This window comes from Macaca thibetana, chromosome 18, assembly GCF_024542745.1.
Source record: "Macaca thibetana thibetana isolate TM-01 chromosome 18, ASM2454274v1, whole genome shotgun sequence".
Taxonomy (NCBI): Eukaryota; Metazoa; Chordata; class Mammalia; order Primates; family Cercopithecidae; genus Macaca; species Macaca thibetana.
Genome location: NC_065595.1, coordinates 67915900 through 67940591, shown reverse-complemented (window position 1 = coordinate 67940591; position 24692 = coordinate 67915900). Strand labels below are relative to the sequence as shown.

Genomic DNA, 24692 nt, shown 5'->3' with positions numbered 1-24692 from the left:
CCAGCTCTTCCTCCTCCTCCTCCAGCTCTTCCTCCTCCTCCAGCTCTTCCTCCTCCCTCCCTTCTTACCTCTTCTCCTCCTTCTCCCTCCTCTCCCCCCCTCTCCCCCCTTCTCCCCCCCTCCTTCTCTTCCCCCCTTCTCCCCCCCTCCTCTCTCCCCCCCCTTCTCCCCCCTTCTCTCCCCCCTTCTCCCCCTTCTCCTTCCTTCTCCCTCTCCTTCTCCTTCCTTCCTCCTCCTCCTCCTCCTCTCTCCTCCTCCTCCTCCTCCAGCTCTCCTCCTCCTCCTCCAGCTTTTCCTCCTCCTCTTCCTCCTCCTCCTCTTCCTCTCCTCTTCTTCCTCCTCCTCTTCCTCTCCTCCTCCTCCAGCTCTCTTCCTCCTCCTCCTCCAGCTCTCCTCCTCCTCCTCTTCTTCTCCCTTCTTACCTTCTTCTCCCCCCTTCTCCCCCCTCTCCCCCCTTCCCCCCTCCTCTCCCCCCCTCCTTCTCCTTCTCTTTCCTTCTCTTTCCTTTCCTTCTCCTTCTCCTCCTCCTTCCTCCTCCTCCTCCTCTTCCTCTTCCGCCTCCTCCAGCTCTTCTTCCTCTTCTTCCTCCTCCTCCTCTACCTCCTCCTCTTCTTCCTCCTCCTCTCCTCCTCTCCTCCTCCTCCACCTCTACCTCCTCCTCCTCCTTCTTCCTCCTCCTCCTCCTCTCCTCCTCCTCCTCCTCCTCCTCTCTCCTCCTCCTCCTCTCCCTCTTCCTCCTCCTCCTCCTCTCCTCCTCCTCCTCTCCTCCTCCTCTTCCTCTTCCTCCTCCTCTTCCTCCTTCTCTCCTCCTCCTTCCTCCTCCTCTTCTTCCTCTCTTCCTCCTTCTCCTCTTCTTCCTCTTCTTCCTCCTCCTCCTCTACCTCCTCCTCTTCCTCCTCCTCCTCTTCCTCCTCTACCTCCTCCTCTTCCACCTCTACCTCCTCCTCTTCCACCTCCTCCTCTTCCTCTTCCTCCTCCACCTCCTCTTCTTCCTCCTCCTCCTCCTCTTCTCTTCCTCCTCCTCCTCTTCCTCCTCCTGTTCCTCCTCCTCTTCCTCCTCCTCTACCTCCTCCTCTTCCTCCTCCTCTTCTTCCTCCTCTTCCTCCTCCTCCTTCCTCCTCCTCCTCTTCCTCCTCCTCCTCTTCCTCCTCTTCTTCTCTCCTCTTCTTCCTCCTCCTCCTCCACCTCTACCTCCTCCTCTTCTTCCTCCTCCTCCTCTTCTTCCTCTCTCCTCCTCCTCCTCTTCTTCCTCCTCTCTTCCTCCTCCTCCTCTTCTCCTCTTCTCCTCCTCCTCCTTTTTCCTCCTCCTCCTCCTCCTCTTCCTCCTCCTTTTCCTCCTCCTCCTCTTCTTCCTCTTCCTCTTCTTCTTCCTCTTCTTCTTCCTCTTCCTCTTCTCCTCCTTCTCCTCCTTCTTCTTTCTTCTTCTTCCTCCTCCTTTCTTCTTCTTCCTCCTTCTTCCTTTTTCCTCTTCTTTCTTCTTCCTCTTCTTCCTTCTTCCTCTTCTTCCTTCTTCTTCCTTCTTCCTCTTCTTCTTCTTCCTCTTCTTCTTCCTCTTCCTCCTCTTCTTTCTTCTTTCTTCTTCTTCTGACGGAGTCTCGCTCTGTTGCCCAGGCTGGAGTGCAGTGGTGCAATCTCAGCTCACTGCAGTTCCACCTCCTGGGTTCAAGCAATTCTCCTGCCTCAGCCTCCCAAGTAGCTGGGACTACAGGTGCCTGCCACCCACCCAGCTAATTTTTATGTTTTTCATAGAGACAGGGTTTTACTGTGTTGGCCAGGCTGGTCTCGAACTCCTGACCTCGGGTGACCCACCTGCCTTGGCTTCCCAAAGAGCTGGGATTACAGGTGTGAGCCACCACGCCCAGCTGGGTCTTCTTTAAACACTTTCCCAGCCTTGTGAGGACAGTGCCACTTTGTGGAAACTAGCCCTTGACTACTCCTATCTTTTGTGGATTATTTATCTACAACCCTCCCCACTGTGTCACTGACAGACCCCCACTCCTGTCCTCAGCAGGTCCTGTGATATACGCCAAGGTCATGAGTCACCATCTTTGAGTAGAGTCCATGACTAAAGTTTAAAAAGCAAATGCCAAGTAGATTTAGTGAATAAAATACAGTTTTGTCTTCCTTAAATGGCACCTAGAAAAAAAAGCAAACAAGAAATGTTATCAAAAGAGTTACCTTTAAAAATTATTGTACACTGTCTACATTTAACAATTCCTTATGCTTAAAAGTCTTCAGCCTTCTATTTAGGAAAATTCCCCTGAGTTCCCACTGAATTCATTATGTCTCTTCAAATTGCAGCTAAAATGTAGGGCATAATTTTTAAAATTTATATTCCTCTTCTAAATTATACCACATCCACATAGTCAAATGATCTATTTTAATTATATATGTTTTTTAAAATAATAAAGATTCTAATTTAGAAAATAATTGTACAACGTATGAGAGGAACCTGAATTTTTATCATTGGTACTCTGGCTCCTCCTAGTGGAAGCTTTTTATAATTGCACCTACTCTTCAGAGATTATTATAGCACCAGAATTTTTTAGAGTCCATATAGTTTCCCAAGAGATTTGAGGTGGCTTAATGGACATACACACTATAACAAAGTAAAATGAATAAGTTGAAATGCAGGTTTACAGTGTGTTCACGAAAGGTAATAATGGATTCCATGAGAGGTTTCCTAAAGTTGTTTCATTTTAGATGAAGGCATGACACCAAGTCAAGACAATTCCTGGAGTCAAGACCATGGTTTCCTCACGCAGCTCTGTCCGAGCTATCTTGACCTGGGAAATAATGCTAAAAGAAAATAGCAGAGAGTGCGACTTTCAAACTGTGCTTCACAGGATTTTCGATAAAGTTGAGCAGCAGATATTTGAAGCTGGTATTCAATTTCAGCAGCTTGGAGTGTGGGCAATTTGTGTAGCTGATTAAGAGCAATCCGTATGTTTTAAAAGCACCAAACAGATGGTAGGACTGCTGTCATTTCTGGTGGAAAATTAAGAACCTAATGAAAATGCTAGACTCAAGAGATGACCAGCCTGGTCTTAGTATTCAGTTTATTCACAATCACTTGATACTTCCATTGCTTTGTCAAATAGGCTGTGGTAAGTTATTTTGGGATCGGTCATGGGGGGAAAGAGAAGGAAACTGACAAAGCAACAGATATTTAAAAGAGCAGGGACTGTGTTAGCAACCTGCATTTTCCTATCTCACTTATCATCGTAACAATTCTATCAACCTGCCTCACAAAGCCAAACGGGGTTAGGACTTTGCTGGAAGAAAGATTTCTCCGTTTTCTTCTAGAGGATTTTTAGCTTTAAGTGTCATGCTTAGGTCTGTGATCTTTTTTTTTGTAGAGAGTGCAAGGCTTAGATTGAGGTACATTTTTTTTTCCATATGAATATCCAATTGTTCCGGCACTATTCACTGAAAAATCTATCCTTTCTCCATTGAATTGCCTTTCCAAACTTGTTGAAAGTCCATTTGCCATACATGTATGAATCTATTTCTTGACTCTATTCTGTTCCAGTCACCTGTATGTCTATTCTTCTCCACTATTTTTCTTCTTTTTTTCTCTTCTTTTTTTTTTTTTTTTTTTTTTTGAGACAGGGTCTCACTATGTTGCTCAGACTGGTCTTGAACTCCAGGCCATCTTTCTGCCTCAACCACCTGAGTAGCTGGGACTACATGCATGTACCACCATCCCTGGTATCCCTTACGCCTTGATTACTGTCGATTTTTAGTTAAGTCTTGAAATTAGATAGTGTGGCTCTTCCAACTTTGTTGTTCTTCAAAATTGTTTTAGCCTTTCTAGTTTATTCGCTTTTACATATAAAGTTTAGAATTAGCTTGTTGATTTCTACAAAAAATCCTATAGGGATTTTGATTGGATTGGTATATATCTCTCTACTTATTTAGGTCTTTGATTTCTTTAATCAGAATTTTGTAGTTTTCAGCATGTAGATCTTACATATATAATTTTTTTTGTGTGTGGGTATGTGCGTGCTATTTAAACAGTACTTTGAAAAAATCCAACCTTCAAGTGTTTATTGATAGTAAATAAAAATAAATTTTTGTATATTGACCTTGTATCCTGTGACCTAGCTAAACGCACTTATTAGTTCTAACAGCTTTGCTGTAAATTATTTGTGAATTTCTATGCAGACAATCATGCGAATACTTTTGTTTTATTTATTTGTTTCTCTTAATTTCTTCTTCTTGCCTTATTGCAGGCTATAACCTTTAGTATGATGTTTAATTTAAAAAAGAAATCCTTGTATTGTTCCTATTCTTAAAGTTAAGGCAACAAGTCTTCCACCATAAAGGATAAGACTAGCTGTTGGTTTGTAGGTAACATTTACCAGGTTGAGAAAGTTCCCTATGTTTTTTTTTTTTTTTTTTTTTTTTTAAATAGCTTTGGAAGTTTGTAGTCTTTAGGAAATTTGTCCATTTAATCTAAGCTGCTAAATTTACAGACTTAGAATAGTTTGTGCTGTTTCCTTCTTATTTTTTTTTTTTTTTTTTTTGCGACAGAGTTTTGCTTTGTTGCCAGGCTACAGTGCGGTGGCACGATCTTGGCTCACTGCAACCTCTGACTCCCTGGTTCAAGTGATTCTCCTGTCTCAGCCTCCTGAGTAACTGGAATTACAGGCATGGGCCACTGCAGCCAGCTAATTTTTGAGAGATGGGGTTTCACCATGTTGGTCAGGATGGTCTCGATCTCCTGACCTCGTGATCTGCCCGCCTCGGCCTCCCAAAGTGCTGGGATTACAGGTGTGAGCCACCGCGCCCGGCCTCCTTATTATTCTTTAGCGTCTGTAATGATTTCTCCTCTCCCATTGCAGTTATGGATAATCGTCTTCCCACTATCTTGGTCAATGTGGCTAGAGGCTTATCAGTTGTGTTAATTTGGCTGGGCATGATGGCTCACACCTGCAACAGGCATTTTGGGAGGCTGAGGTGGGAGTATCACTTGAGGCCAGGAGTTTAAGACCAGCCTGGGCAACCCACTGAGACTCCTTCTTAATAAATAAATAAAAATAATTTTTTTGAAGGTCAAGTTTTATTTAATAAATTAAAATACATTATTTAATTTTAATTAATTTAAAATTTTAAATTATACTTTAAGTTTTGGGGTACATGTGCAGAACGTGCAGGTTTGTTACATAGGTATACACGTGCCATGGTGGTTTGCTGCGCCCATCAACCCGTCATCTACATTAGGTATTTCTCCTAATGCTATCCGGAACTCCTCTAGCTCGCCCCACAGGCCCCAGTGTGTGATGTTCCCGCCCCTGTGTTTATGTGTCCTCATTGTTCAACTCCCACTTATGAGTGAGAACATGCAGTGTTTGGTTTTCTGTTCTTGTGATAGTTTGCTGAGAATGGTGGTTTCCAGCTTCATCTATGTCCCTGCAAAGGACATGAACTCTACCTTTTTTATGATTGCATAGTATTACATGGTGTATATGTGCAACATTTTCTTTATCCAGTCTATCATTGATAGGCATTTGGGTTGGTTCCAAGTCTTTGCTATTGTGAATAGCGCTGCAACAAACATATATGTGCATGTGTCTTTATAGTAGAATGATTTATAATCCTTTGGGTATATACCCAGTAATGGGATTGCTGGGTAAAATGGTATTTCTGGTTCTAGATCCTTGAGGAATTGCCACACAGTCTTTCATAATGGTTGAACTAATTTACACTCCCACCAACAGTGTAAAAGCATTTCTATCCTCTCCAGCATCTGTTGTTTCCTGACTTTTTAATGATCGCCATTCTAACTGGCGTGAGATGGTATCTTATTGTGGTTTTGATTTGCATTTATCTAATGACCAGCATGATGAGCTTTTTATTTTTTTTCATGTGTTTGTTGGTCACATACATTGTCTTCTTTTGATAAGTGTCTGTTCATATCTTCACCTACTTTTTGATGGTTTTTTTTTTCTTGTAAATTTAAGTTTCTAGATTCTGGATATTAGCCCTTTGTCAGATGAGTAGATTGCAAAAATTTTCTTTCATTCTGTAGGTTGTCTGTTCACTCTGACGACAGTTTATTTTGGCTTTGCAGAAGCTCTTTAATTAGATCCCATTTATCAATTTTGGCTGTTGATGTTGCTTTTGATGTTTTAGTCATGATGTTTTAGTCATCTTTGCCCATGCCTATGTCCTGAATGGTATTGCCTAGGTTTTTTTAAAAAAAATTTTTTTATTATTATTATACTTTAAGTTCTAGGGTACATGTGCATAACGTGCAGGTTTGTTACATATGTATACTTGTGCCATGTTGGCGTGCTGCACCCATCAACTCCTCAGCACCCATCAACTTGTCATTTACATCAGCTATAACTCCCAGTGCAATCCCTCCCCCCTCCCCCCTCCCCATGATAGGCCCCAGTGTATGATGTTCCCCTTCCCAAGTCCAAGTGATCTCATTGTTCAGTTCCCACCTATGAGTGAGAACATGCAGTGTTTGGTTTTCTGTTCTTGTGATAGTTTGCTGAGAATGATGGTTTCCAGCTGCATCCATGTCCCTACAAAGGACACAAACTCATCTTTTTTGATGGCTGCATAGTATTCCATGGTGTATATGTGCCACATTTTCTTAATCCAGTCTGTCACTGATGGACATTTGGGTTGATTCCAAGTCTTTGCTATTGTGAATAGTGCCACAATAAACATACGTGTGCATGTGTCTTTATATCAGCATGATTTATAATCCTTTGGGTATATACCCAGTAATGGGATGGCTGGGTCATATGGTACATCTAGTTCTAGATCCTTGAGGAATCGCCATACTGTTTTCCATAATGGTTGAACTAGTTTACAATCCCACAACAGTGTAAAAGTGTTCCTATTTCTCCACATCCTCTCCAGCACCTGTTGTTTCCTGACTTTTTAATGATTGCCATTCTAACTGGTGTGAGATGGCATCTCATTGTGGTTTTGATTTGCATTTCTCTGATGGCCAGTGATGATGAGCATTTTTTCATATGTCTGTTGGCTGTATGAATGCCTTCTTTTGAGAACTGTCTGTTCATATCCTTTGCCCACTTTTTCATGGAGTTGTTTTTTTCTTGTAAATTTGTTTGAGTTCTTTGTAGGTTCTGGATATTAGCCCTTTGTCAGATGAGTAGATTGCAAAAATGTTCTCCCATTCTTTAGGTTGCCTGTTCACTCTGATGGTAGTTTCTTTGGCTGTGCAGAAGCTCTTTAGTTTAATTAGATCCCATTTGTCAATTTTGGCTTTTGTTGCCGTTGCTTTTGATGTTTTAGACATGAAGTCCTTGCCCATGCCTATGTCCTGAATGGTATTGTCTATGTTTTCTTCTAGGGTTTTTATGATATTAGGTCTAACATTTAAGTCTCTAATCCATCTTGAATTAATTTTCGTATAAGGAGTAAGGAAAGGATCCAGTTTCAGCTTTCTACTTATGGCTAGCCAATTTTCCCAGCACCATTTATTAAATAAGGAATCCTTTCCCCATTTCTTGTTTTTCTGAGGTTTGTCAAAGATCAGATGGCTGTAGATGTGTGGAATTATTTCTGAGGGCTCTGTTCTGTTCCATTGGTCTATATCTCTGTTTTGGTACCAGTACCATGCTGTTTTGGTTACTGTAGCCTTGTAGTATAGTTTGAAATCAGGTAGCGTGATGCCTCTAAGGATTGTCTTGGAGATGCGGGCTCTTTTTTGGTTCCATATGAACTTTAAAGCAGTTTTTTCCAATTCTGTGAAGAAACTCATTGGTAGCTTGATGGGGATGGCATTGAATCTATAAATTACCTTGGGCAGTATGGCCATTTTCACGATATTGATTCTTCCTATCCATGAGCATGGTATGTTCTTCCATTTGTTTGTGTCCTCTTTTATTTCACTGAGCAGTGGTTTGTAGTTCTCCTTGAAGAGGTCCTTTACTAACCCTTGTAAGTTGGATTCCTAGGTATTTCATTCTCTTTGAAGCAATTGTGAATGGAAGTTCATTCATGATTTGGCTCTCTGTTTGTCTGTTACTGGTGTATAAGAATGCTTGTGATTTTTGCACATTAATGTTGTATCCTGAGACTTTGCTGAAGTTTCTTATCAGCTTAAGGAGATTTTGGGCTGAGATGATGGGGTTTTCTAAATATACAATCATGTCATCTGCAAACAGGGACAATTTGACTTCTTCTTTTCTTAACTGAATACCCTTTATTTGTTTCTCTTGCCTGATTGCCCTAGCCAGAACTTCCAACACTATGTTGAATAGGAGTGGTGAGAGAGGGCATCCCTGTCTTGTGCCAATTTTCAAAGGAAATTTTTCCAGTTTTTGCCCATTCAGTATGATATTGGCTGTGGGTCTGTCATAAATAGCTCTTATTATTTTGAGATACGTTCCATCAATACCGAATTTATTGAGCGTTTTTAGCATGAAGGGCTGTTGAATTTTGTCAAAGGCCTTTTCTCCATCTATTGAGATGATCATGTGGTTTTTGTCTTTGGTTCTGTTTATATGCTGGATTATGTTTATTGATTTGCGTATGTTGAACCAGCCTTGCATCCCAGGGATGAAGCCCACTTGATCATGGTGGGTAAGCTTTTTGATGTGCTGCTGGATCTGGTTTGCCAGTATTTTATTGAGGATTTTTGCATCGATGTTCATCAGGAATATTGGTCTAAAATTCTCTTTTTTGTTGTATGTCTGCCAGGCTTTGGTATCAGGATGATGTTGGCCTCATAAAATGAGTTAGGGAGGATTCCCTCTTTTTCTATTGATTGGAATAGTTTCAGAAGGAATGGTACCAGCTCCTCCTTGTACCTCTGGTAGAATTCAGCTGTGAATCCATCTGGTCCTGGCCTTTTTTTGGTTGGTAGGCTATTAATTACTGCCTCAATTTCAGAGCCTGCTATTGGTCTATTCAGGAATTCAGCTTCTTCCTGGTTTAGTCTTGGGAGAGTGTAAGTGTCCAGGAAATTATCCATTTCTTCTAGATTTTCTAGTTTATTTGCGTAGAGGTGTTTATAGTATTCTCTGATGGTAGTTTGTATTTCTGTGGGGTCGGTGGTGATATTCCCTTTATCATTTTTTATTGCGTCTATTTGATTCTTCTCTCTTCTTTATTAGTCTTGCTAGCGGTCTATCAATTTTGTTGATCTTTTCAAAAAACCAACTCCTGGAATCATTGATTTTTTGTAGGGTTTTTTGTGTCTCTATCTCCTTCAGTTCTGCTCTGATCTTAGTTATTTCTTGCCTTCTGCTAGCTTTTGAATGTGTTTGCTCTTGCTTCTCTAGTTCTTTTAATTGTGATGTTAGAGTGTCAATTTTAGATCTTTCCAGCTTTCTCTTGTGGGCATTTAGTGCTGTAAATTTCCCTCTACACACTGCTTTAAATGTGTCCCAGAGATTCTGGTATGTTGTATCTTTGTTCTCATTGGTTTCAAAGAACATCTTTATTTCTGCCTTCATTTCGTTCTGTACCCAGTAGTCATTCAGGAGCAGGTTATTCAGTTTCCATGTAGTTGAGCGGTTTTGATTGATTTTCTTAGTCCTGAGTTCTAGTTTGATTGCACTGTGGTCTGAGAGACAGTTTGTTATAATTTCTGTTCTTGTACATTTGCTGAGGAGTGCTTTACTTCCAATTATGTGGTCAATTTTGGAATAAGTGTGATGTGGTGCTGAGAAGAATGTATTTTCTGTTGATTTGGGGTGGAGAGTTCTATAGATGTCTATTAGGTCTGCTTGCTGCAGAGTTGAGTTCAATTCCTGGATATCCTTGTTAACTTTCTGTCTCGTTGATCTGTCTAATGTTGACAGTGGGGTGTTGAAGTCTCCCATTATTATTGTATGGGAGTCTGAGTCTCTTTGTAAGTCTCTAAGGACTTGCTTTATGAATCTGGGTGCTCCTGTATTGGGTGCATATATATTTAGGATAGTTAGCTCTTCCTGTTGAATTGATCCCTTTACCATGATGTAATGGCCTTCTTTGTCTCTTTTGATTTTTGATGGTTTAAAGTCTGTTTTATCAGAGACTAGTATTGCAACCCCTGCTTTTTTTGGTTCTTCATTTGCTTGGTAGATCTTCCTCCATCCCTTTATTTTGAGCCTATGTATGTCTCTGCATGTGAGATGGGTCTCCTGAATACAGCAGACTGATGGGTCTTGACTCTTGATCCAGTTTACCAGTCTGTGTCTTTTAATTGGAGCATTTAGTACATTTACATTTAAGGTTAATATTGTTATGTGTGAACTTGATCCTGCCATTATGATATTAACTGGTTATTTTGCTCGTTAGTTGATGCAGTTTCTTCCTAGCCTCGATGGTCTTTACATTTTGGCATGTTTTTGCAATGGCTGGTACCTGTTGTTCCTTTCCATGTTTAGTGCTTCCTTCAGGGTCTCTTGTAAGGCAGGCCTGGTGGTGACAAAATCTCTAAGCATTTGCTTATCTGTAAAGGATTTTATTTCTCCTTCACTTATGAAACTTAGTTTGGCTGGATATGAAATTCTGGGTTTAAAATTCTTTTCTTTAAGAATGTTGAATATTGGCCCCCACTCTCTTCTGGCTTGCAGAGTTTCTGCCGAGAGATCTGCTGTTAGTCTGATGGGCTTCCCTTTGTGGGTAACCCGACCTTTCTCTCTGGCTGCCCTTAAGATTTTTTCCTTCATTTCAACTTTGGTGAATCTGGCAATTATGCATCTTGGAGTTGTTCTTCTCGAGGAGTATCTTTGTGGCGTTCTCTGTATTTTCTGAATTTGAATGTTGGCCTGCCCTACTAGGTTGGGGAAGTTCTCCTGGATGATATCCTGCAGAGTGTTTTCCAACTTGGTTCCATTTTCCCCCTCACTTTCAGGCACCCCAATCAGACGTAGATTTGGTCTTTTTACATAATCCCATACTTCTTGCAGGCTTTGTTCATTTCTTTTTCTTCTTTTTTCTTTAGGTTTCTCTTCTCACTTCATTTCATTCATTTGATCCTCAATCACTGATACTCTTTCTTCCAGTTGGTCGAGTCAGTTACTGAAGCTTGTGCATTTGTCACGTATTTCTCATGTCATGGTTTTCATCTCTGTCAATTCGTTTATGGCCTTCTCTGCATTAATTATTCTAGTTATCAATTCTTCCACTTTTTTTTCAAGATTTTTAGTTTCTTTGCGCTGGGTACGTAATTCCTCCTTTAGCTCTGAGAAGTTTGATGGACTGGAGCCGCCCTTCTCTCATCTCATCAAAGTCATTCTCCGTCCAGCTTTGATCTGTTGCTGGCGATGAGCTGCGTTCCTTTGCAGTGGGCGATGCGCTCTTATTTTTTGAATTTCCAGCTTTTCTGCCCTGCTTTTTCCCCATCTTTGTGGTTTTATCTGCCTCTGGTCTTTGATGATGGCAACGTACTGATGGGGTTTTGGTGTGGGTGTCCTTCCTGTTTGTTAGTTTTCCTTCTAACAGTCAGGACCCTCAGCTGTAGGTCTGTTGGAGATTGCCTGAGGTCCACTCCAGACCCTGCTTGCCTGGGTATCAGCAGCAGAGGCTGCAGAAGATAGAATATTGCTGAACAGCGAGTGTACCTGTCTGATTCTTGCTTTGGAAGCTTCCTCTCAGGGGTGTACTCCACCTTGTGAGGTGTGGGGTGTCAGTCTGCCCCTAGTGGGGGATGTCTCCCAGTTAGGCTACTCAGGGGTCAGGGACCCACTTGAGCAGACAGTCTGTCCATTCTCAGATCTCAGCCTCCATGTTGGGAGATCCACTGCTCTCTTCAAAGCTGTCAGACAGTCGTTTGCATCTGCAGAGGTTTCAGCTGCTTTTTTTTTGTTGTTGTTGTTGTTGTTTAGCTGTGCCCTGTCCCTAGAGGTGGAGTCTACAGAGACAGGCAGGACTCCTTGAGCTGCTGTGAGCTCCACCCAGTTCGAGCTTCCCAGCCGTTTTGTTTATCTACTTAAGCCTCAGCAATGGTGGGCACCCCTCCCCCAGCCTCGCTGCTGCCTTGCCGCAAGATCGCAGACTGCTGTGCTAGCAGTGAGGGAGGCTCTGTGGGCGTGAAACCCTCCCGGCCAGGTGTGGGATATAATCTCCTGCTGTGCCCATTTGCTAAGATCCTTGGTAGAGTGCAGTATTGGGGTGGGAGTTACCCGATTTTCCAGGTGTTGTGTGTCTCAGTTCCCCTGGCTAGGAAAAGGGATTCCCTTCCCCCTTGCTCTTCCCAGGTGAGGCGATGCCTCACCGTGCTTCAGCTCTCGCTGGTTAGGCTGCAGCAGCTGACCAGCACCGACTGTCCCGCACTCCCTAGTGAGATGAACCCAGTACCTCAGTTGAAAATGCAGAAATCACCTGTCTTCTGTGTCAATTGTGCTAGGAGTTGGAGACTGGAGCTGTTCCTATTCGGCCATCTTGCCGCCTAGGTTTTTTTCTAGGGTTTTTTTTTTTTTTTTTTTTTTTTTTTTTGAGACGGAGTCTCGCTATGTCGCCCAGGGTGGAGTGCAGTGGCCGGATCTCAGCTCACTGCAAGCTCCGCCTCCCGGGTTTTTACGCCATTCTCCTGCCTCAGCCTCCCGAGTAGCCGGGACTACAGGCGCCCACCACCTCGCCCGGCTAGTTTTTTGTATTTTTTAGTAGAGACGGGGTTTCACTGTGTTAGCCAGGATGGTCTCGAACTCCTGACCTCGTGATCCGCCCGTCTCGGCCTCCCAAAGTGCTGGGATTACAGGCTTGAGCCACCGCGCCCGGCCTTTTCTAGGGTTTTTATGGCTTTAGGTCTTACATTTAAGTCTTTAATCCATCCTGAGTTAATTTTTGTATAAGGTGCAAGGAAAGGGTCCAGTTTCAGTTTTCTGCATATGGCTAGCCTGTTTTCCCAACACCATTTATTAAATAGGGAATCCTTTCCCCATTGCTTGTTTTTGTCAGGTTTGTCAAAGATCAGATGGTTGTAGATGGTGTGGTATTATTTCTGAGACCTCTGTTCTGTTCCATTGGTCTATATGTCTGTTTTGGTACCAGTACCATGCTGTTTTGGTTACTGTAGCTTTGTAGTATAGTTTGAAGTCAGGTAACATGATGCCTCCAGCTTTGTTCTTTTTGCTTAGGATTGTCTTGCCTAAACGGGTTCTTTTTTGGTTCCATATACAATTTAAAGTAGTTTTTTCTAATTCTGTGAAGAAAGTCAGTGGTAGCTTGATGGGGATAACATTGAATCTGTAAATTACTTTGGGCAGTATGGCCATTTTCACGATACGATTCTTCCTATCAATGAGCATGGAATGTTTTTCCATTTGTTTGTGTCCTCTCTTATTTCCTTGAGCAGTGCTTTGTAGTTCTCCTTGAAAAGGTCCTTCATATCCCTTGTAAGTTGTATTCCTAGGTATTTTATTCTCTTTGTAGCAATTGTGAATGGGAGTTCACTCATGATTTGGCTCTCTGTTTGTCTATTATTGGTGTATAGGAATGCTTGTGGTTTTTGCACATTAATTTTGTATCCTGAGACTTTGCTGAAGTTGCTTAACAGCTTAAGAAGATTTTGGCCGGGCGCGGTGGCTCAAGCCTGTAATCCCAGCACTTTGGGAGGCCGAGACGGGCGGATCACGAGGTCACAAGATCAAGACCATCCTGGCTAACAAGGTGAAACCCCATCTCTACTAAAAAAAAAAAATACAAAAAACTAGCCGGGCGAGGTGGCGGGCGCCTGTAGTCCCAGCTACTCGGGAGGCTGAGGCAGGAGAATGGCGTGAACCCGGGAGGCGGAGCTTGCAGTGAGCTGAGATCCGGCCACTGCACTCCAGCCTGGGCGACAGAGTGAGACTCTGTCTCAAAAAAAAAAAAAAGAAGATTTTGGGGTGAGGTGATGAGGTTTTCTAAATATACAATCATGTCATTCTGCAGAGACAATTTGACTTCCTCTTTTCTTAATTGAATACCCTTTATTTCTTTCTCTTGCCTGATTGCCCTGGCCAGAACTTCCAATGCTATGTTGAATAGGAGTAGTGAGAGAGGGCATCCTTGTCTTGTGCCAGTTTTCAAAGGGAATGCTTCCAGCTTTTGCCCATTCAGTGTGATATTGGCTGTGGGTGTGTCATAAATAGGTCTTATTATTTTGAGATATGTTCCATCAGTACCTAGTTTATTGAGAGTTTTTAGCATGAATTTTATCGTAGGCCTTTTCTGCATTTATTGAGATAATCATGTGGTTTTTGTCACTGGTTCTTGTTAATTGTCTCTCTTGTTGATCTGTCTAATATTGACAGTGGGGTGTTAAAGTCTCCCACTATTATTGTGTGGGAGTCTAAGTCTCTTTGTAGGTCTCTGATAACTTGCTTTATGAATCCAGGTGCTCCTGTATTGGGTGCATATATATTTAGGATAGCTCTGGCCGGGTGCAGTGGCTCAAGCCTGTAATCCCAGCACTTTGGGAGGCCGAGACGGGTGGATCACGAGGTCAGGAGATCGAGACCATCCTGGCTAACATGGTGAAACCCCGTCTCTACTAAAAAATACAAAAAACTAGCTGGGCGAGGTGGCGGGCACCTGTAGTCCCAGCTACTCGGGAGGCTGAGGCAGGAGAATGGCGTGAACCCGGGAGGCGGAGCTTGCAGTGAGCTGAGATCCGGCCACTGCACTCCAGCCTGGGCGACAGAACGAGACTGTCTCAAAAAAAAAAAAAAAAAAAAAAAAAGGATAGCTCTTCTTGTTGAATTGATCCCTTTACCATTATGTAATGCCTCTTTGTCTTTTTTGATCTTTGTTGGTTTAAAGTCTGTTTTATCAGAGACTAGAATTGCAAACCCCCACCCCCCGCTTTTTATTTTGCTTTCCATTTGCTTGGTAAATATTCCCTTATCCCTTTATTTTGAGCCTATGTGTGTCTTTGCACATGAGATGGGTCTCCTGAATACAGCACACTGATGATGGGTCTTGACTCTTTATCCATTTTGCCAGTCTGTGTCTTTTTTTTTTTTTTTGGGACGGAGTTTTGCTCTTGTCTCCCAGCCCATAGCCCTCACCTTCTCTCACCTGAGTACTTTGTACTTGTTGGGTCTCTGCCTATGGGGCTCTTCCCCACTGCTTACTTGCCTTTCTTCTTCTTTTTCTTTTTTTTTTTGATGGAGTCTCACTCTGTCACCAGGCTGGAGTACAGTGGTGTAATCTTGGCTCACTGCAACCTCTGCCTCCCGGGTTCAAGTGATTCTCCTGCCTCAGTCTCCTGAGTAGCTGGGATTACAGGCGCCTGCAACCACACCCAGCTAATTTTTGGTATTTTTAGTAGAGACAGGGTTTCGCCGTGTTGCCTAGGTTGGTCTCAAATTCCTGACCTCAGGTGATTCACCCACCTCGGCCTCCCAAAGTGCTGGGATTACAGGCATGAGCCACTGTGCCCAGCCCAGTCTGTGTCTTTTAATTGGGGCATTTAGCCCGTTTACATTTAAGGTTAATATTGTTATGTGTGAATTTGATCCTGTCATTATGATCAGCTAGCTGGTTATTTTCCCATTAATTTATGCAGTTTCTTCATAGTGTTGATGGTCTTTACAATTTGGAATGTTTTTGCAGTGGCTGGTACCAGTTTTTCCTTTCCATATTTAGTGCTTCCTTCAGGAGCTCTTGTGAGGCAGGCATGATGGTGACAAAATCTTTCAGTATTTGCTTGTCTGTAAAGGATTTTATTTCTCCTTCACTTATGAAGCTTAGTTTGGCTGGATATGAGATTCTGGGTTAAAATTCTTTAAGAATGTTGAATATTGGCCCCCACTTTCTTCTGGCTTGTAGGGTTTCTGTAGACATCCACTGTTAGTCTGATGGGCTTCCCTTTGTGGGTAATTCTTTCTGGCTGCCCTTTACATTTTTTCCTTCATTTCAACCTTGATGAATCTGATGATTATGTGTCTTGGGGTTGCCCTTCTTGAGGAGTATCTTTGTGGTGGTCTCTGTATTTCTTTAATTTGAATGTTGGCCTCTCTTGCTTGGTTGGGGAAGTTCTCCTAGATAATATCCTGAAGAGCGTTTTCCAACTTGGTTCCATTCTCCCTGTCACTTTCAGATAACACAAATCAAACTCAGTTGGCCTTTTCACATAGTCCCATATTTTTTGGAGGCTTTGTTCTTTTTCATTCTTTTTTCTCTAATCTTGTCTTCATGCTTTATTTCATTAAGTTGATCTTCAATCTCTGATATCCTTTCTTCTGCTTGATTGATTCGGCTATTGATACTTGTGTATGTTTCACGAAGTTTTCGTGCTGTGTTTTTCAGCTCCATTAGGTTACTTATGTTCTTCTCTAAACTGGTTATTCTAGTTAGCAATTCCTCTAACCTTTTTTCAAGGTTCTTAGCTTCCTTGCATTGGGTTAGAACATGCTCCTTTAGCTTGGAGGAGTTTGTTATTACCCACCTTCTGAATCCTACTTCTGTCAATTCATCAAACTCATTCTCTGTCCAGCTTTGTTCCCTTGCTGGTGAGGAGTTGTGATCCTTTGGAGAAGAGGTGTTCTTGTGTTTGGAATTTTCAGCCTTTTTGGCTGGTTTTTCCTCATCTTGGTGGATTTATCTACCTTTGGCTTTGAAGCAGGTGACCTTTGGATGGGGTTTTTTGTGGATGTGTTTCTGTTGCTGTTGATGCTATTCCTTTCTGTTTGTTCGTTTTCCTTCTAACAGTCAGGCCCCTCTGCTGCAGGTCTGCTGGAGATTGCTGGAGGTCAACTCCAGACCCTGTTTGCCTGGGTATCACCAGCAGAGGCTGCAGAACAGCAAAGATTGTTGCCCGTTCCTTCTTCTGGAAGCTTCCTCCCAGAGGGGCACCTGCCAGATGCTAGCTGGAGCTCTCTAATACAAGGTGTCTGTCGACCCCTGCTTGGAGGTGTCTCCCAGTCAGGAGTCATGGGGGTCAGGGATGACCCACTTGAGGAGGTAGTCTGTCCTTTAGCAAAGCTCGAACGCTGTGCTGGGAGATCCACTGCTCTCTTCAGAGCTGGCAGGCAGGAAGTCTGCTGAAGTTGCGCCCACAGCCACTCCTTCCCCCAGGTGCTCTGTCCCAGGGAGATGAGAGTTTTGTCTATAAGCCCCTGACTGGGGCTGCTGCATTTCTTTCAGAGATGCCCTGCCCAGTGAGGAGGACTCTAGAGAGGCAGTCTGGCTACAGTGGCTTTGCAGAGCTGTGGTGGGCTCCGTCCATTCCAAACTTCCCAGTGGCTTTGTTTACACTGTGAGGGGAAAACCACCTAATCAAGCCTCAGTAATGGTGGACAGCCCTCCCCCCACCAAGCTCTAGTGTCCCAGGTTGACTTCAGACTGCTGTGCTGGCAGCAAGAATTTCAAGCCAGTGGATCTTAGCTTGCTGGGCTCCGTGGGGGTGGGATCTGCTGAACTAGACCACTTGGCTTCCTGACTTCAGCCCCTTTTCCTTTGGAGTGAACAGTTGTGTCTTGGTTGCGTTCCAGGCTCCACTGGAGTATGAAAGAAAACTGCAGCTAGTTCAGTGTCTGCCCAAACAGCTGCCCAGTTTTGTGCTTGAAACCCAGGGCCCTGGTGGTGTAGGCACCCAAGGGAATCTCCTGGTCTGTGGGTTGCAAAGACTGTGGGAAAAGCGTAGTATCTGGACCAGAATGCACCATTCCTCACAGCAGAGTCCCTCATGGCTTCCCTTGGCTAGGGGAGGGAGTTCCCTGACCCCTTATGCTTCCGGAGTGAGGCGGCACCCCACCCTGCTTCTGCTTGCCCTCCGTGGGCTGCACCCACTGTCAAACCAGTCCCAGTGAGATGAGCTGGGTTCCTCGGATAGAAATGCAGACATCACCTGCCTTCTGCATTGATCTCATTCATAGCTGCAGACTGGAGCTGTTCCTATTTGGCCATCTTGCGAGCCACCCAATAAATAAAATTTAAAAGAAAAAAAAAAGTTTCTTTTTAAGTCTGAATAATTAATATTCCATTAATTATTGTACATGTATGTACATGCCAGATTTTGTTTACCCATTCATCCACCAATCGACACTTTGGTTGTTTCTACCTTTTGGCTCTTTTGAATAATGCTGCTATGAACATGAATGTATAAATATCTTTTTGAGTACCAGTTTTCAGTTCTTTTGGGTATATACCCAGAAGTGGCATTGCTGGGTCATATGGTAATTCTATACTTGATTTTTTGAGGAATCACCATACAATTTCCACAGTGGCTACCTATTTTATATCTCATTTAGCAATACATAGAGTTCCAAATTCTCTACATCTTCACCAACACTTGTTGTATTTTCACATATAATAGCCATCCAAATGGGTGTGAAGTGGAATCTTGTGGTTTCATTCTGTATTTTCCTAATGATGAGTGACGTTGAGCATCTTTCCATGCACTATTGGCTATTTGCATATTTTCTTCAGAGAATTGTCTATCAAGTCCTTAAACATTTGTTAATTGGGGTTTTTGTTGCTGTGGAGTTCTTTGGATAGTTTTGGTTTTTCTCTATTATCATGTTCTTAATTTCATTGAGTTTATGCTTCATCTTTATTATTTCTTTTCTTCTACTTCAGATACATCATACAATTTTTTTTTTTTTTTTTTTTTGAGACAGTTTCACTCTTGTCGCTCAGCTGGAGTGCAATGGCACAATCTCGGCTCACTGAAACCTCCACCTCCTGGGTTCAGGCGATTCTCCTGCGTTAGCCTCCCAAGTAGCTGGAATTACAGGTGCCTGCCACCATGCCCAGCTAATTTTTGTATTTTTAGTAGAGACGGGGTTTCACCGTGTTGGCTAGGCTGGTCATTATACAAATTTTGATATATTGAATTTGGGTTTTCGTTCCATTAGAAATACTTTAAAATTTCCCTTTTGTCTTCATTTTTTCCCACATGGGTTATTTGAAAGTGCACTGTTTGTCTGCTACATATTTGGAGATTTTCTAAATATTTTTGTTATTATCCCAGTTTAATTCAGCTGTGGCATAATACATGCTTCATATGATTTTTTTAAAAGTTTGTTAAAAATTTATGGCCCAGAATATAATCTATTTTGGTGAATGTTTCATGTGTATTTGAAAAGGATGAATATATTCTGCCTTTTGATAGTGTTCAATTAAGTTGAGTATAATTAGGCCACGTAAGTCAAATAGGTCTTCTATACCCTCACAGATTTTATATTGACTTGTTCTGCTGACTGAGAAAGGAGCATTGAAATCTCCAACTGTAATTCTGAATCTGTCAACTACTTGTAGTTTTATCAATTTTTGCTTCATGTCTTTTGAAGCTCTGTTGTTAGGTGCATGCACATTTAAGATTACTGTCGTATTAGTGAATTGACTCCTTTATTATTATATAATGCTTAGCTTTTTCCTGGAAATATTTCTTGTTCTGAAGTCTACTTTGTCTGATAGCAATAGAACCACTTCAGCTTTCTTTTGATTAGTGTTTTCACGATACTTCTTTTTCCATCCTTTTAACTCATCCTTATATTTAAAGTGGGTTTGTTGTAGACAGCATATAGTTAGGTCTTTAAAAAAATACAGCCGGGTGTGGTGGCTCAAGCCTGTAATCCCAGCATTTTGGGAGGCTGAGGTGGGTGGATCATGAGGTCAGGAGTTCGAGACCAGCCTGGCCAACATGGTGAATCCCCGTCTCTACTAAAAATACAAAAATTAGCTTGGCATGGTGGTAACGTGCCTGTAATCCCAGCTACTGGGATTCAGGAGAATGGCTTGAACCCAGGAGGCAGAGGTTGCAGTGAGCTGAGATCATGCCACCATACTACAGCCTGGGTGACAGAGCAAGACTCCATCTCAAAAAAACAAAAACAAAACAAAACAAAATCAACAAAACAATATGACAACTTTCTTCTTTCAATTTGTAAGTTTAAACTGTTTATAGTTAATGTAATTGTTAATACAGTTGGATTAAATTCACCATCTTGGCCAGGTGTGGCAGCTCACGCCTACAATCCCAGCACTTGGGAGGCCGAGGTGGGCACATCACTTGAGCCCAGTTCAAGACCAGCCTAGACAACATGGTGAAACCCCATTTCTACCAAAAAAAAAAAAAAAAAAAAGAAAGCTGGACATGTTGGCACATGCTTGTAGCTACTTGAGAGGCTGAGGTTGGAGAATCACCAGAGACCAGGGAGGTCGAGGTTGCAGTGAGCTGTGATCATGCCACTGACTCCAGCCTGAGCAACAGAGCAAGACCCTGTCTTAAAAACAAAACAAAACAAAAAAACAAAAAAACCATCCTGCTAATTGTTTTCTGTAGATATTTAAAGCCAGTGCTCATCTTATAATGATTTGTGCTTATAGTGATTTCTAGCAAATTAAAATGACACTAAGAACATAAGCCATTTGGGCCATCTTCTAGTTGGTGGGAAGCCAAAAGCCTGCTTGGTTATTAGAAATAAATAAGTAACATGCTACTATATACTTAAGCCAAAACATTAGTAAATCTTTTCAGACTGTGAGAAGACAGCAAGGAGTCTAAAGACCTGGGGCTCTCACCCAGCTCTATCCCTTGCTAGCTGTAGAGATTTGGGCAGTTGCCTAATCTTCCTGAGACTCAGTTAAATAGGCAAAATCATACCATCTACAAGCAATCAGTGGAACTCTCTCTAAATCTTGGGCACAGTTGGGGAAAAAAATCTCTCCATTTGGGGAAAGTCCAGAGAAAAAGGAATTTCTGAATCTGGATGACAAAGTATGACAAATGGAATTTCTGAATCTGTTTGATGACTTGTCACAGTAAGCCTGGGAGTATTTTTGTAGACAGGGAGAATAATCACAATATATGCACAGACCAGTGACTGCTGCAAGCATACAAATGAGAAACTAGGGACTTCAATTAATGCAGAAGGTTGGAGAAGAGGATTTAATTCAATGGGGCTTGAAGACCAATGGGATGTAGGGAATAGAAGAGGTCTAAGACCACTCCCAAGTTTCAGATTTGGGAAGCTAGGTAAACAGTGGTTACTTTCACTGAGGTATGAAATATAAGAGGACAAGTTGGAGGGGGCTGGTTTTTAAATAGAAGGTAATATTAGTTTTACTGTCAGTTGATTGAGGTGTCTATACAACCAAGGCGGAGATGCCAGTAGGTCGTCTGATGGGTGTATTTGGAGTTCAGGAGTAGTCTGCACTACAGTCTTGGAAGTCATCAGTGTACAGGTGGAGGCTGGGCCATTGTACACTGACAGTCGGACCCTGACCTCTGTCTTCTCTGAGCTTCCCCAGGACTTCGTGCGTCTTCTGTGGATTCACAGAAGCTGCCCTGCTGCGTGTTCCAGTTATGGATCCACCATCCCTTGCACCTGAAACTCAAGGGTTGTTGTATTGATCTAGGCCTTGCACAAAGCAACCACGCAGCAAATTTCAACTGTGACTACAGTGTCACAACAAAAATAACGGGTTCCTTCTATCACATCCTGACCTACTCTTATGCAGCTTGTAAGCTGAGGTACAAATTCTAGGCAACACGTCATCTATACACAAGGACTTTCCCTCTCCCTGGTAATGTAAGTCACTCATGGAAAAAGCCCTAATTTGAGGAAGCTTGTTTGAGAGCTGGTGACACGCGAGGCAAATCTCCTGTTCTGTTGTCATCAACGAATATTCACCCTTCACATTTCATTTTAAAGAATTTAAGCAATTAGTTAAATTAAACCAGCTGCCCACTAGTGACTCCATTTTGAAGCCCGAGGAGATAGAAAGAGAATGAACCTGTTGTTTCCCCACTGCTTGACAAGAAATCCACTGTAATTCATGAAGCTGCTCAACTCCAGGATGTTTAGCATCCAGTTCACAGACTAGAAATACAACTTTGTGGCCATAACAACATCTGCAGATCTTGTGGTCTTGGGTGGTTTTTATTTGTTCTTTCTTGGATTATGTTTCTATCTGCATAGATGACTGAAAATTCCTTTTATATCTGGCTCTACTTACTTCAGAGTCTCTGTGAGAACCAAATAAGACGCTAACCTAGTACAATGAGCTATAAACGTATAAAATATTACTTGCAACTGTTCTTCAAAAAGACAGTTCCTAGATGGGCATGTTGGTTCACACCTGTAATCCCAGCACTTTGGGAGGCAGAGGCAGGCAGATCGCTTGAGCCTGAGCTTGAGACCGGCCTGGGAAACAGTGAGCCCCCATCTCTACAAAAAGAAAAGTTAGGTGGGCATGGTGTCGTGAGTGCACCTGTAGTCCCAGCTCTTAGGAGGCCGAGATGGGAAGCTCACCAGAGCCTGGGAAGGTCGAGACTACAGTGAGCCATGATTGCACAAGTGCACTTCAACCTGGGTGACAGATTGAGACCCTCTCCCAAAATTAAACAAAAAAAATGACAGTTCCCTTAAAATATCTAGAGGAGTGGCCGGGCACAGTAGCTCACGTCTGTAATCCCAGTACTTTGGGAGGTCAAGACAGATCACTTGAGGTCAGGAGTTCAAGACCAGCCTGGCCAACATGGTGAAACCCGTCTCCACTAAAAATACAAAAATTACCAGGCATGGTGGGAGGCACCTATAATCCCAGCTACTTGAGTGGCTGAAGGTGGAGCATTGCTTGACCCTGGGAGGAGGAAGTTTCAGTCAGCCAAGATTGCGCCACTGCACCAGCCTGGATGACAGTGAGACTCTGTCTCAAAAAACAAAACAAAAATTTAGAGGGATCAAACTGCGTTTCAGTTGATCAGACAGTGGACTTCTGGGCTGTCCAAAGGTGAGACAGGCCACTGACAGCATGAGAACCACTGCCCAAATACTGAATAACCAGCCCCTAAGACAATGTGGGGATTAACAGTCTAGAAAATTTAGCCCTAGTCCCACTCTCATAAATCGCATTCATTGGAAGAAAAACCCAAAAGTATACTTACTGGAAAACCTAAGAATAAAAATTTAATCAGTCTGGGCCAGTGGCTTATGCCTGTAATCCCAATACTTTGGGAGGCCAAGGCGGGTGGATCACCTGAGGTCAGGAGTTCGAGACCAGCCTGGTCAACATGGTGAAACCCTATCTCTACTAAAAATACAAAATTAGTTGGGTGTGGTGGTGCGCACTTGTAATCGCAGCTACTTGGGAGGCTGAGGCAGGAGAATTGCTTGAACCTGGGAGGTGGAGGTTGCAGTGAGCCGAGATCACGCCATTGCACTCCAGCCTGGGCAACAAGAGCGAAACTCAAAAAAAAAAAAAAAAAAATTAAACTCAGGGGCTACCAACCACACTGCCTTCTTGCAAAGTCCAACTTTAACCCGCAAACTATCCTACTAAACAAGAATAGCACTTTTGTTAATACTACAGTTGACAGACTGAAAACGCAGATACCAAGATTGAGTTGTAAACATAAAATAGACCACAGATTGCTGAATGAGCTACAAACGACCATGCCAAGCACCACCTCTTTTTTGTTGAACTCATGTTTGAGGATCTGTTTCCTGAGATCACTCCTGGTTCCAGGTCCTGTCAGGAAGACAGACACGAATGCGGGATATCTAAACAGAAGGATTTAATACAGGGGACTACACGGTTGTTCAAATTCTAAACCAATGAAGAAGTGAAGGAAGCAGCCACCATCCCTAGGGCCCTGGGGGCAAAAAGAGGAGGGCACTGCCACAACTCAGGAGCTCAGAGGAAGGACGCCGGCAAGGCTGGATCCAAGCTTCTGAGAGGGGAATGCAGACTTGGAGGAGCGGGATCCCAGGGGGCAGAGGGACTGCTGAGGGTACAGTCCAGCAAGGGCTAGGATGACCCGGCTGGCAAGACACTGACAAGCCCCGATGCCACTGGTACCTCTGACAGGTCACAGTGAGGTTGGAGCCGGGGGTCCCGCAGGAAGCTGGAGGCTAGAGCTGGTGGTCTGATGTTGCTCCAGGGAGGCTGATGAGAACGGAAAAATGGCAAGCAAGCCCCTTCCTCCGCCCTCCCAACTTCTAGCTCCTCCACCAGCAGATTTTCGCAGGAAGAGGAAGAGGGTTTGGCGAATGTAGTTGGGAGTCCCAGCCCCAGCATCACAGAGCAGAGCACAGAGGGGCAGGCTGGGAGGTGAGGGTCGTAAATCACCGGCAGTCGTGATCAACTGTGGCTGATAAAGGCACATACACGAACTGAAACTCTTTTCTAGAGGACACGACAATCCACACAGTTTGCTACAGTTCAGTGGCACTAAAGTCCCTGCACACTGCGGTGCTGCCATTGCCACTGTCCATCTTCCCCAGCTGAAACTCTGTACCCAGAAACAATGCCTCATCGCCTCTCCTGCCTGCCTGGGAACCACCGTTCTACGTTGTCTCTACGAATCTGGGTGCTCCATACACCTCATGTAAGTGGCATCAGGCAGTATCAGTCCTTCTGTGACTGCTTATTGCACTCGGCGTAATGTCAAGGTTCATCCACGCAGCACGTGATAGGATTTCCTTCCTTTTTAAGGATGAATATCCCATTGTTTGTATAACACACATTTTGTTTATCCATTATTTTCCTGCTGGACATTGGGGCTGTCTCCACCTTTTGGCTCTTGTGGACAGTCCTGCTGTGGGCACTGGTGTACAAGTACCTGTTTGAGTTTCTGCTTTCGATCTTTTGGATATAAACCTAGAAGTCAAATTGCTGGATCATACGGTAGCTCTATGTTCAGCCCTTTGAGAAACCATCGAACTCTTTTCCCCAGTGGAGGACCAGGCTTTTCCTGTCTGAACACTCAAAAGGATTAAGCTGTGGAGCTCATGGAGAATCCTGTCATATGTACAATTTATAACTGGATAAATAAATAT

At 43.2% G+C, this 24692-nt stretch overlaps 1 long non-coding RNA gene across 1 annotated transcript in view; it reads left to right on the top strand.

The window, feature by feature from the left end:
• LOC126941144 (uncharacterized) overlaps nt 1–24692 on the top strand; it is a 48714-nt gene that overhangs the window by 5238 nt on the left and 18784 nt on the right. The window lies entirely within an intron of this gene.